Source organism: Prionailurus bengalensis, chromosome X, assembly GCF_016509475.1.
Source record: "Prionailurus bengalensis isolate Pbe53 chromosome X, Fcat_Pben_1.1_paternal_pri, whole genome shotgun sequence".
Lineage (NCBI taxonomy): Eukaryota > Metazoa > Chordata > Mammalia > Carnivora > Felidae > Prionailurus > Prionailurus bengalensis.
In genome coordinates, this window is record NC_057361.1 from 104,245,367 (window position 1) to 104,258,356 (window position 12,990).

The following is a 12,990-nucleotide window of genomic DNA, read 5'->3' on the forward strand; positions in this document are numbered from 1 at the left end:
GAGAGAATATAGATGTACAGTTTGGAAATAGACTTTAGATACTACATTACCTGACACTGTGTGTATTTTTTGGCTGTACAAAAATTATAATATCTTCCAAATGACTGCCTTCATTTTCTTTTAAATTACCTAAGAGTCCAAAAATCCAAAGAAACAGAAAGGGTCTCCTGACATAAAAGGTAGCTAATGAATCCTAAAAGTATGTTTTTCTCTCCCTTGTTGGGGAGAAGGGAACACCTCACTGCTTATCAAACATTTACAATATAAGACATCAAATTGTTACACAGAATCAAAATTTTTTAAGGATCCAAAGAAAGTGGCAATTGCTACTACATCTTCTTTTTTCCTTCCTCTATTTTCTTCCCTTCTTTCTGTCTCTACACATCTCCTTCATATGGTACTCATGGCTTTCTCTCAATTTCTCCTTATTTTCATTACATGTTAAAAAGTATTTAAGAATCTCTGGAAATTGAAAATAACATAGAAAATTAATACTAAATTACTTGAGCTTATATGGATTTTAAATTCCTGGCTTAAGGGATCTATGCAAAGAGCTAACGTAGACACTTTTATCTTGATCTGTACGGCTAGTTGGAGTTGATATGTTTTCTACACAAAATTTAAAAAAAAATACTCGTCGGTGGTTTTCCTCAATGCTTGTTTGAAATTTTGTTAAATGAGAGTTAACACATATGTTTGTAATACTGTCTAGACTGTAATGTTTTTCTTAAGTCTATAAAAGACTGAGTAGGAGCATCATAAATTGCCTGAAATTTTTATTGCATTTACAAACAAGGAGATGGAGAAAAGCACTGCTGAGAAGGCAGACCTTCTGATAATGAGTTTGGCTTAGTGAGTTTAAAAGAACAATGAGAATGCATAGAAAAGGTTCAGAATTTTTTTCATAGTTGGGTTTATTTCTTACACAATCATTTAATTTGTGAAAAACAATAGAACAATCCTGATATTTCACTTTTTTTAACCAAGAAAATCTTAAATTACATTATTAAAAAATTTAGATTACTCCAGAACATAAAGCATTAAAAACTATCTTTCTCCACTCTTTTTTTCTCCTAAACCTGACAGATAAACTTTGAAGGTAGTTCTTCATTTAGAGGGAAGGATTATATATGCTACAGAATCACAGATGAGGAAAGTCTTCCCTGCATTTAGGGAGGGCTTCAAAGAGGAGGTGGTGTTTGAAACATAAAGTGTAGTAGCTTCTCATATGGTATGAAATTTTACAGGCAAAGGGAACAATACAAATCAAGACACAGCATTCAAATGTATGATGTGTTCAAGAACATGTGCTATCATGTAGAACATATCACATTAGGGAGGAGTACTAGACGAGGATTGAAAGAAAGCTGAGCCAAGCTGGAAAGCGCCTTGTATAGCATTGTTAGTAAGGATATAGTGCAGGAAATATATGCTTTAAATTTTCCCACACAACTAATAGTTAACAGAATTGATATTTGAATGTAAGCAGGCTTGTCTCCAGAGTTTGTGCTCTTAACCCCAGAGTTTGTGCTCTAAATCACTATGCTGTAGATAAATGTATGGATAATAGCTTTTATGAATAAAGCACAAGCTAAGGATCAGGAAGCAAGGGGTGACTGTGTAAGGTGGCATTCATTATAATTTTGGGGGAAGTAAACTTTCGACTGATACTTGAAGTATGTTATTTTCATTATGAGCAGAGAGGAAGCACAAAGTAGCCAAAAGAAGAGCAAATACCTCATTTGATTCTTTGCTTTAAAGTAATCTTGCATTTTCTCTCTTCTCTTTGTTACCCTCCCCTGCCCTTTATTCCCTTCCACCTCTTCCTCCTTCTCCTCTCTCTTTCTCTTCTGTCTCATTTGTATATCATATTATCAAGGGGCTGTAATTCAAGTCACCAAGCCATTCTAACTTTGTTTGCAATTTAAAACAAGAAATAGTTCTTTCTGAGATATATTTTGCAGTTAATAGACAAACGGAAACATATAACATATTTCTAGATCATATTTACAAACTACAAATGTTTGGGATCTTATTTCTCTTTAGAGCTCTCACGATGGTGTTTTTATAATACATTGTGGATCTGCATTACAATCACATTAATGAAGAATTCCATCACCATATCTACTTATTAAATGCAATTATAAAACCTGAGCTGCTTGGCTAAGGTATTCATTAACCTTTTCAGAGCTTATTATAGGAAATCTAATCACATGGAGATTTTAGACTGCATTGTGAAAATGAGTCCAGTTGTCATGTACAGTAAATTTTAATACCCAAATTCTCTGTAAATTGGGCAGTTTCCTGAAATTGAACGAGGAAGCTCTATTTAATCAGCTTAAAAGTATGAAATTTGAATTCATTTGCACTGTAAAAATAATGCCTATATCTGAGATAAATGCTAAAAGAACATTTTACTTTTTATTCTAAGTAAAGTTCCTGCATTTATTAATTTTATTTCTCTTTATATGTTTTAAACCTTATAAATTCTGATTGAAATTGTAGATTCAGTAATAAACATTGTAATTTGCGTTTCCCATTCCAACATTCACTTAAAATACTGAAAGAATGTTAAGTATTTTGTTTTTAATAAACGCATTTAACTTGTTTCATATTGTTTCTATAGTGTATAATGCAGACCAACTTTGTTTATTTACCATATGTGGAGTACCTTTAATTCAAATTATTTGTTCTTAAATTGTTAATATTGCTTGAATCAGCACTACTACACTATATATAAAATTCTATACAGAAGAATGATTTAACAATCATAGTTACTTTCAATCTTCAAACTGCTTACAATTTCCAAACCATTTGGCATTGTTAGTAAGTTTCAACTTGTAGAATGTTAATTTTCCCTTGTTTTATAACTACTCTCCCCTTTTTCTCCTACCTCTTTGAACATCTTTTATCTGTTCTAGTCAATTACCCTTTTACTGGTAATTCTGGGCCTCCTTGGGGATCTACGCATGTCCATTTTTATATTCTGATTCTGACAAGCCTTTCTAGAATATTTCTTCTCTTATTTTCTCTCTCTCTCTCCATATATATATATATATATATATACACATATATATACATATATATACATATACATATATATTAAACAAATTGTTAATTTTTCATTTAACCACTCATTCACTTATTTAAGAAATATTTTTGAGCACCTACTATGTGTTAACTATTTTGATATGCATTGGATTAAGCATAGTTCCTGTCTTCTAGGAATGACCAATGAAAGACTCAGGAAAATAAATGTGGGGTTTTTAGGCCAAGGTAAAGGCTTTGGTAAGTACTTTTGTGGTTGCATCCGAATATATAGGAATGGAGTATTAAGAAATAAGCACAGTTCTTTTCAAACATTTGAAGAAATATTTGCAGTCAGAATTTTATTAAAATAATATTTAACTTGTGGGGTGCCTGGGTAGCTCAGTTGGTTGGGCGCCTGACTTCGGCCGAGGTCATGATCTCATGGTTCGTGGGTTCAAGCCCAGCATCGGGCTCTGTGCTGACAGCTCAGAGCCTGGAGCCTGCTTTGAATTCTGTGTCTCCCTCTCTCTCTGCCCCTTTCCTACTCACATTCTGTCTCTCTCTGTCTCTCAAAAATAAATAAACATTGAAAAAAATTGTTTAAATAATATTTGACTTGTATAATATATACATATAAATGTTTTTTAATAGTGACAGAAATATCTTAATATTGGTAATAGCCATTATTCATTTTAACAGTCTTCTGAAAACTAAGTTTAGTGGTGCCTTATTAATGAATTCTCAAGATATTCAGTAAAAACATAAGTTGTGACAAAGTTCTTAAAAATGACAGACATTAACATAGAGATATTGATTATTACAGTGAAAGTTGTCTTACCATTAAGCATTTTAAAAATGTGAGTTGGTGACAGACCGAACATGTACTCATCTACTTGTATCTTTACCTATATTCTTATTTTACCTATTCCAACTAATTTCATCATTAAATATTTTGAGAATTATTTCCAATGTAAAGATGCAGATTATCATTTAAGAATTCTTTGAGCCAAATATTGGCATAGGAAAGATCCCACTAATATGATCTTGCTATAAAATACATTATTAAATGCCTGAATCTATTGGCAATGAGTTCTAAAGGCCATTATGTGAAGAGCAGAGACAACTACCTGCACATTTAAATATTCCCTTTTCTTAATGGCAGTGCAAGGAAAGTTAAAAGTCAGTCATCAAATGATGCTGTGAATCATATCAGCAATTTCTTGTATAAGTGACATGGAAATTGGAGTAGATGGAAATGTGGATAATTTATGAATTTTAATGCCACCTGTAAATGCAGTCATGATTTTTGCAATTATATTCTATTTCACTTTTAGTTGACTAATGAAAGGATACAGATAACGAAAGGATTTCTTGTTAAAAGCAGAAGAGCAAGCTTATCTTTAAAACATCAAGGAACCTAAGTGCTAAAGTACTATCGAGTTTTCAGCCCTGGACATTAATAAATGCCTCTGGAGTAAATTTCTCTCATTATAAGACTGAAAGAAAGAGAAAATGCTGTTGAGAAGTACAGTGGTCAAGACAGACTCAGAAGCTAGACTGTATTGATTCAAACTCCACCTCTACCAGTTATTGATTGTGTCTCTTGAGCAAGTTATTTAACTTTTTAGTGCCTCAATTTAGTCATTTAAAAATTAGGGTAATAATTAGAATACCTGCCTCATAAGGTTGTCGTGCAGATTTAATTTTTTTTAATGTTTACCTATTTTTGAGAGAGAGACAGAGTGTGAGTGGGGAGGGGCAGAGAGAGAGGGAGACACAGAATCTGAGGTAGGCTCCAGGCTCTGAGCTATCAGCACAGAGCCTGATGCGGGGCTCAAACTCACAGACCACAAGATCATGACCTGAGCTGAAGTCAGACACCTAACCAACTGAGCCACTCAGGCGCCCTGATTGTTGCACAGATTAAAGAAGATTAATATAGGGGCGCCTGGGTGGCGCAGTCGGTTAAGCGTCCGACTTCAGCCAGGTTACGATCTCGCGGTCCGTGAGTTTGAGCCCCGCGTCGGGCTCTGGGCTGATGGCTCAGAGCCTGGAGCCTGTTTCCGATTCTGTGTCCCCCTCTCTCTCTGCCCCTCCCCCGTTCATGCTCTGTCTCTCTCTGTCCCAAAAATAAATAAACGTTGAAAAAAAAAATTAAAAAAAAAAAGAAGATTAATATAGACAGAGCACTTACAACACTTCTTGCTATGTTTTTGCTATTACATTTTTAGAACCAGTACAAAATAATGCAAAATGTTAAAAAACATGTAATGCTTATAATTTATGTGAAAGTAATTTGGAAACTATAAACATAATAAAACTAAAAGTTTTAATTTATATATTTCAATAGTTATGGATTAAAGTTTAAGATAATGGAATGCTAGAGACATCTAAATAATCTGCCAATGACACAAATGCTATCTCATGAAAATGCAGATCCCAATGAAACATGTTCCTAAACATCCTTGGTAAAATTTATGAACAGAGAGGACAAAAGAAAAAATAGAAAGTGATACAATATCCAGAGTTAAAAAAAAAAAAGTTTTCTCTAGAGGACTAAAGGTCATCTGGGATCAGATATCTCATAAGCAGCAGTTGAAGACAATTTTAACCTATGTATTGAGTTCTAAAGAAAAAAAAATCCCTATCTAGAAATCTATACTACATACTATTTGATCATTGTACTAGAAAGGCAATTAGAGCTTTTTAGATATTGTTATATTGTCTTCAGGACTGTGATATTACAGATAAACCTAGGGCCAGCTTTCTTTTTTTTTTAGATTATCTTTATTATTTTTTCCTTTCCAGATGCCTGCAGCACTTTAAAATTATCCTTATAATGTAAGAATTTAACCACAATATATTTGGGTATGGGTTTCTTTTCAGTATTTTTGTGTGGAAGTTATTAAGATGTCTCAAAGTATGTACACGGGTATTTCTTCAATTCAGGAAAGTTGTCTTCCACTATATTTTGTATTATAATTTCTGTTATATTTGTTCCTCAGATATACCAATTATTCATAGGCTAGATCTCTATTTTTTCCATAGATACCATTTTCCCTCTCGTATTCATCCTTTTTCCTTTCCTTGGGGCTCTAGTAAAACTTCCTAAATTTTTATCCCACATTACTAATTTGATATTCTACATTATATTTCTTCTTCTTAATAACTCAAATATGCATTTTAAATTTCCCAATCTTCTATTACATTTTTAGTTTATTGATATTCTTCTTTATCTTGCTCATCTCCCTTTTCACCTACTTTATTGCCTGTATATCTCAGAATGTTGCCCATATGACTTTGTGTTTTTGTACCTCCAAAGTATTTTTCCCCCACTATGTTTAGTATGTCAAAGAATTATAAGATATTTTTTTCTGGATCTTAGAGGAACTCAATTGCTGTGATATTAACTTTTGAATTTTATGTTCCATTCCCTGTTTTCTCTGAATTTTTGGTATCCCATGTGCTGAGAGTTTTCTCTTTACTCATTTTCAAATGAAGCAAGTTCTCTTCAAACAAAATATTTGGCAATAGAACCAATGAGTTGTTTGCCTTTGGTCTCAGTCTTTGCCAACTCAAAGAATGGCTGAATAGCTTTTTTGATCCATAGTTAGAGGAGAAGTTAATGTCCACATATTTTAGCCCCATTTTCTGTGTTTCAGCTGTCATGTGCTTAACATAGTTTTGCTTTAATTCGGTAGCTTTTCTCCACATGCAACCTTGTTCCATAATGTACTATGAAAATTTATAATGTCCAGGACCTAGCTATAGTGGTTTATTTGTGGGCCTCACATGTTCCTAGAATAAATTATGCTACTACCAATTGCCTATCCAGTCATATTTCTGGGAGTTGCTATATCTCAATGAACATAGAAAGATGGATAGCATATAAAAAAGCACCTTCACAGTAGAGATACGGTTGTCTACAGTTCTGGTTAGTATAGATCTTGGGACTCTGAGCTATGGGCTATGGTGTAGAATTACATAATCTCATCTCTATAACCCCCTAGTCATCTTACTTTCATGAGACAAACTTTTGCTAGTTTCTTAGTCTAGTCTCATTACCGCAGATACTGACATTTTCTCTTTGTTTTGTTTGTTTTTATCTTTGGCTCTGTGTGTTCTTATCATTTTCTGTGGATTCATTATATTTTTACAGCAAGTTGAGAAAGACTTCATCAGAAGCTAAAACCCATATATATTTTAAGCCAGAAATTGCCCATCAATTATTCAATATAGCATATGTTACAGATGGACAAAAGAGTTAGACAGAAATGATGCAAATTAATCATCACTACCGGGGAAAACATCTCAATGCTCTACTATTGGTTGTTTAATAGTTTCATCATCTTTTTAGATTGATGGACTATCACACATACAAAAATGACTACCTTGATCTGAGTAGTCTTAGAGCAAAAATCTAGCTTAGAAAACCTACTTACTACCATTGTTTCAAGTGATGTGAATATCTCATTTTACTAACATAAAATATAAAATATATAATTGGAGTTAATTTGCTTAACTTATGAAGGCTATAGTAAGGATTCAAGTGTAACTTTATACTATTAATAAGCAGCTTATAAATTCATACTTGACCATGACAACTTAAAAGTATTAGAGTACATTAAAAATATGCCCCCTGCATCATGCATAAGAGTTTGGTTGACCAAAAACCTCAAATACTCTCTGCTTACATTAACTGCCTTTTCCATACCATACCTAGAAAAGAATATCACTTTACTATCTTTTGTAGGCCTCATACTCACCATATCAGCTGCTAAATCCAAGTTGGCATCTTCATCAGTGCCTTCCTTGTGCTTTGTGTTAGTAGCCAAAAGCTCTTTTGCTTTGCCCAAATTGTCAAGTCCATCTGCCAGTAGCCTTTCAGCTCATTATGCCATCTGCTAGGCACTGACCTGTATCACTCCCCTTGGTCCAGATGCCACATTGTATGTGTCTGGCATCTCAAAATATTCCCTACTGTTTCACATTCTTCCAGAATATAGAGAAATGACTCAACCTGACATTTGAAATCTAGCTACAGCTGGAGAAAAAAGAACTGGTATTTTACTCTGTGAAGCATTCCAACTATTCAATGCAATAAGTATTTTCTCAAAATAGCAGTGAAGTGTTTCACTGTAGAACAAGATAGTTGGGATTTTTTTCTAGGAAATACTGACTGAATGGGAGGCAAATATTCATGTATATCCAATGACTTTCCTGAGTAAACATGAAAGCAATTTTGAAAGGGGTATATGTTTAAAGGCTTTAAGTTAAAATTTAGCCTTCTAAAATGCAGTGTTAACATTACTGGGAGACATCACAGAGTAGAAAAGGAAACACAGGCTTTGTGGTAGGAGGGCAATGTTGGGCTCTCAGCTCTCTCTTACTAGTTCAAGGATCTTGGGCAGTGTGTTTAATCTTCCTGAGTTTTAATTTATTCATCTGCAAAATGGGAACAGAAACTTACCTCACAGGATTGCTAAGAGAATTAACTAAAGCTATGTACCCTAATACAGTATGTTAATTTAAAATATTTTTAATGTTTATTTATTTTTGACAGAGAGACAGAGTGATAGTGGGGGAGGGGCAGAGAGAGAGGGAGAACTGAATCTGAAGCAGGATCCAGGCTCTGACCTGTCCGCACAGATCTCGATGCAGGGCTCAAACTTACAATCTGTAAGATCATGACCTGAGTTGAAGTTGGACGCCTAACCAACTGAGCCACCCAGGTGCCCCTAAATAGATATCCATTTTGAGAACTTACTAGGAATATGGGACAGTGCTAAGTGATTTATACACATTTTGAGTTTGTTGGTTTTCCCTCTTGCTTTACTTTTATATTTGAGTTTTACTGTATTCTTTATTTAAAAAAAATTTTTAACCTTTATTCATTTTTGAGAGACAGAGACAGAGCGCAAGTGGGGGAGGAGCAGAGAGAGAGGGAGGCACAGAATCCGAAGCAGGCTCCAGACTCTGAGCTTTCAGCACAGAGCCTGATGTAGGGCTCAAACCCACAAACTGCAAGATCATGACCTGAGCCGAAGTCAGATGCTTAACTGACTGAGCCACCCACGCGCCACCAGTATGTTAATTTTAAAATACTTAAAGTCACTCAGTTACTACTTGGTAGGTTTTTAGAGAGGCTCAACACTAAAAAGTTACTGCCCTTACCTAAGTGACTAACTCCTGGAGAGTAACTTAGATGCTGCAGAAAGAGCCCCCTACAGTACAAAATGAGCTTTGAGTACCCTTTCATTTTTCATATTGAGTTCTGGTATTTCATTGGAGGTTAGGCAATAAAGTACAATGATATTACAACACCATAAAACACTCTATATATTGAAAGAAGTCTGTTTTGTGGATATTTGTATCTCTAGCTGAATTTAAAATTTGCATTCCTTCATTTTTGATGGGTGAGGTATTAAAGAAACAGTAAAGTGAATGAGAGGTCATTGGCAGCTGTATCAAAGATAGCAGCAGAAAATTTTAAAATCAAAACACACACACACACACAAGAACACACACACATTTTAAAATGAGAAAGTAAAGAAGAACATTATTTTGAAATACCAACTTATTAAAAAATGGCATTTGTTATCTAAATATCATGAAAAGTAATTCAATGAGGCTGTGACAATCAAATTGTCATCCTGTTATGCCAACATTCACTGACAGTCACTAAATAAAAAGATAAAGGGGCATAAGTCAGCTACTACCATGAAACTCATTGAGATGAAAAAGATGTACAGATTTTTGTTTTTATATTGCAGCAGAGGACCATTTTCCTGATGTGTAAAACAACAATTGTGGCATTTTTATAAAACCATTAGGCAAATAATGGCATATTTTAATAAATTGCATTCTAAACACTCTCCAGCACAAATAAAATGAAAATACATGTCTAAGACCTACACAAAGACCTATACATCTACATATAAATACACATGGAAAGAATATTGCACCCTTTAAAATTTTTAGTTTTCCATTTTATTTGAGCAAAGAAAATATTTAATATAAAATCCAGACCAAATAAAGAGTATTCAACTTAAAATGACCAACACCAACAAATATCTCTCACTGCCTTTGGTCCAATCTACCACAACCAGAATTCTCAAAGATCCTATATTGAAGATGATTCTTAAGAAAATAGAAAACATTCACTTATGAGTAGGAGAGACAGAACAAGAAAAAATAGTAAAAATTTAAGGCTAGTATTTTGTATAGGCCTGGCCTACTTGCAAAAATATCTGTATGTAGTTAACTCCTATCCTATGACTGCTTACATAATTCCTGAAAGTTTTTCTATAACTCCTAGATATATTAAACACTATTATTGACTAGATAAAGTGTATCGCATTCTTAAAATTTCTTAACTCAAATAAAAATACTAAGGGAATAAAAATACTTTTCAAAGGAGACTTTTGAAATTGAGATGTAAAATTGACTGGATAAAGTCACAATGAGGATTGCAGAAGCAGAGGAGAGAATTGGTGATATAGAAGATAAAATTATGGAAAATGATGAAGCTGAAAAGGAGAGAGAAAGAAGGCTATTAGATCATGAAGGGAGACTTAGAGAACTCAGGGTTTCCATAAAGCAAAACAATATCCATACCACAGGAGACCCAGAAGAAGTGCAGGAAAAAGGAGAAGGTTTGAACAAATTTTAGCTGAGAACTTCCTTAATTTGGGTAAGGAAACAGGTATCCAAGTCCTAAAAATCAACAGAAATGGGTCTACACCATGACATATCATAGTGAAACTTGCAAAATACAAAGATAAAGAGAAAATTTTGAAAGAAGCTCAGGACAAAAGGTATTTAACCTGCAATGGCAGACAAATAAGTTTAGTAGCAGACCCGTCCACAGAAACATGACAGGCCAGAAGGGAGTGGCCAGAAATATTCAATGGGCTGAATGGGAAAAATATGCAGACAAGAATTCTTTATCCAGCAAGGCTGTAATTCAGAATAGAAGGAGAGATAAAGGGTTTCCCAGAGAAACAAAACTAAAGGAGTTTATGGCCACCAAACCAGCCTTGCAAGAAACTTTAAGGGGCACTCTTTGAGTGGAAGAAAGAAAACAAAAAAAAGACCAAAGCAACAAACACTATAAGGGACTAGAGAACATCACCAGAAACACCAACTCTACAAGTAACACCAGAAACACCAACTCTACAAGTAACTCAATGGCACTAAATTCATATCTTTCAATAATCACTCTGAATGTAAATGGACTAAGTGCTCCAATCAAAAGACATAGGATATCAGAATGGATGAAAAAAAAGAAAGAAATAAAATCCATCTCTATGCTGCCTACAAAAGACTCATTTTAGACCTAAAGATACCTGAAGATTGAAAGTGAGGGGATGGAAAACCATCTTTCATTATAATGGAGGTCAGAAGAAAGCTGGAGTAGCCATACTTAGACAAACTAGATTTTAAAACAAAGACTATAACAAGAGATGAAGAAGGCATTATATTATAATTAAGGGGTCAATCCATCAAGAAGATCTAATGATTGTAAATATTTATGCCCCCAACTTGGTACACCAAAACATATAAATCGATTAATAACAAACATAAAGAAACTCATTGATAATAATACAATAATAGTAGGGAATTTTGGCCTTTCTCTTTCTGCCATCTTGGAACCTTTGGAGGCCTTCTGGGAACAGGACTCCTGAAATGACAAATATGTCTGGAAGGCTGTGATACAAAGCCATTATTGCTGGCTATAAACGGGGTCTCTGGAACCAGAGGGAGCACACAGCTCTTTTTAAAATTGAAGGTGTTTATGAAACTGAATTCCATCTAGGCAAGAGATGTACTTATGTGTACAAAGCAAAGAACAACACAGTAACTCCTGGTGGCAAACTGAATAAAACCAGAGTAATCTGGGGAAAAGTAACTCGTGCTCATGGAAACAGTGGCATTGTTCATGCAAAATTCCAAAGCAATTTTCCTGCTAAAGCCATTGGCAACAGAATCTGTGTGATGCTGTATCCCTCAAGGATTTAAACTAACTGAAAAGTAAATAAATAAAGGTGTGGATTTGTTCTCTTGAGAAAAAATAGTGGGGAATTTTAACACCCCACTTACAGCAATGGAAGATTAGGGCAGACATAAACAATATAGAAACAACAAAAACAACAACAAAAACCCAGTAGAACAGATCGATGAAACTAAGAGATAGTTTTTGGAAAGAATAAACAAAATTGATGAAGCCTTAGCCAGGCTTATTAAAAAGAAAAGACAAAGGACCCAATTAGATAAAATCATAAATGAAAGAGGACAGATCATAACTAACAACATAGAAATACAAACAATTACATAAGAATACTATGAAAAATTAAATGCCAGCAAACTGGATAATCTGGAAGAAATGGACAAATTCCTACAAACTTACAAATTTCCAAAACTGAAACAGGAATAAAAAGAAAATTTGAACAGGCCCATAACCAGCAAAAATTGAATCAATAATAAAATTCTCCCAAGAAACAAGAGTCCTGGGCCAAATGGCTTCCTAGGGGAATTCTACAAGACATTTAAAGTAGAGTTGACACCTATTCTTCTCAAACTTTTCCAAAAAATAGAAATATAAGAAAGACTTCCAAACTCATTCTAGAAATCCAGGATTACCTTGATTCCAAAACTGAACAAAGACACCTCTAAAAAGGAGAATTACAGGCCAATATCTCTGATGAACATGTTTGCAAAAATTCTCAACAACATACTAGCAAATAGAATTCAACAGTACATTAAAAGAATTATTCACCATGATCAAGTGGGAATTATTCCTGGGCTGCAGGGCTGATCCTAACTAAAAAGGTAAAAGGTCTGTACTCTGAAAACTATAGAACACTTATGAAAGAAATTAAAGAGGACACAAAGAAATGGAAAAGCATTCCATGCTCATGCATTGGAAGAGCAAACCTTGGTAAAATGTCTATACTATCC

General features: G+C 34.1%; 1 pseudogene; it reads left to right on the forward strand.

The window, feature by feature from the left end:
• Positions 1-11,704: 11,704 nt before the first annotated feature.
• Positions 11,705-12,089, forward strand: LOC122477498 (annotated as a pseudogene).
• The last annotated feature ends 901 nt before the right edge of the window (positions 12,090-12,990 follow it).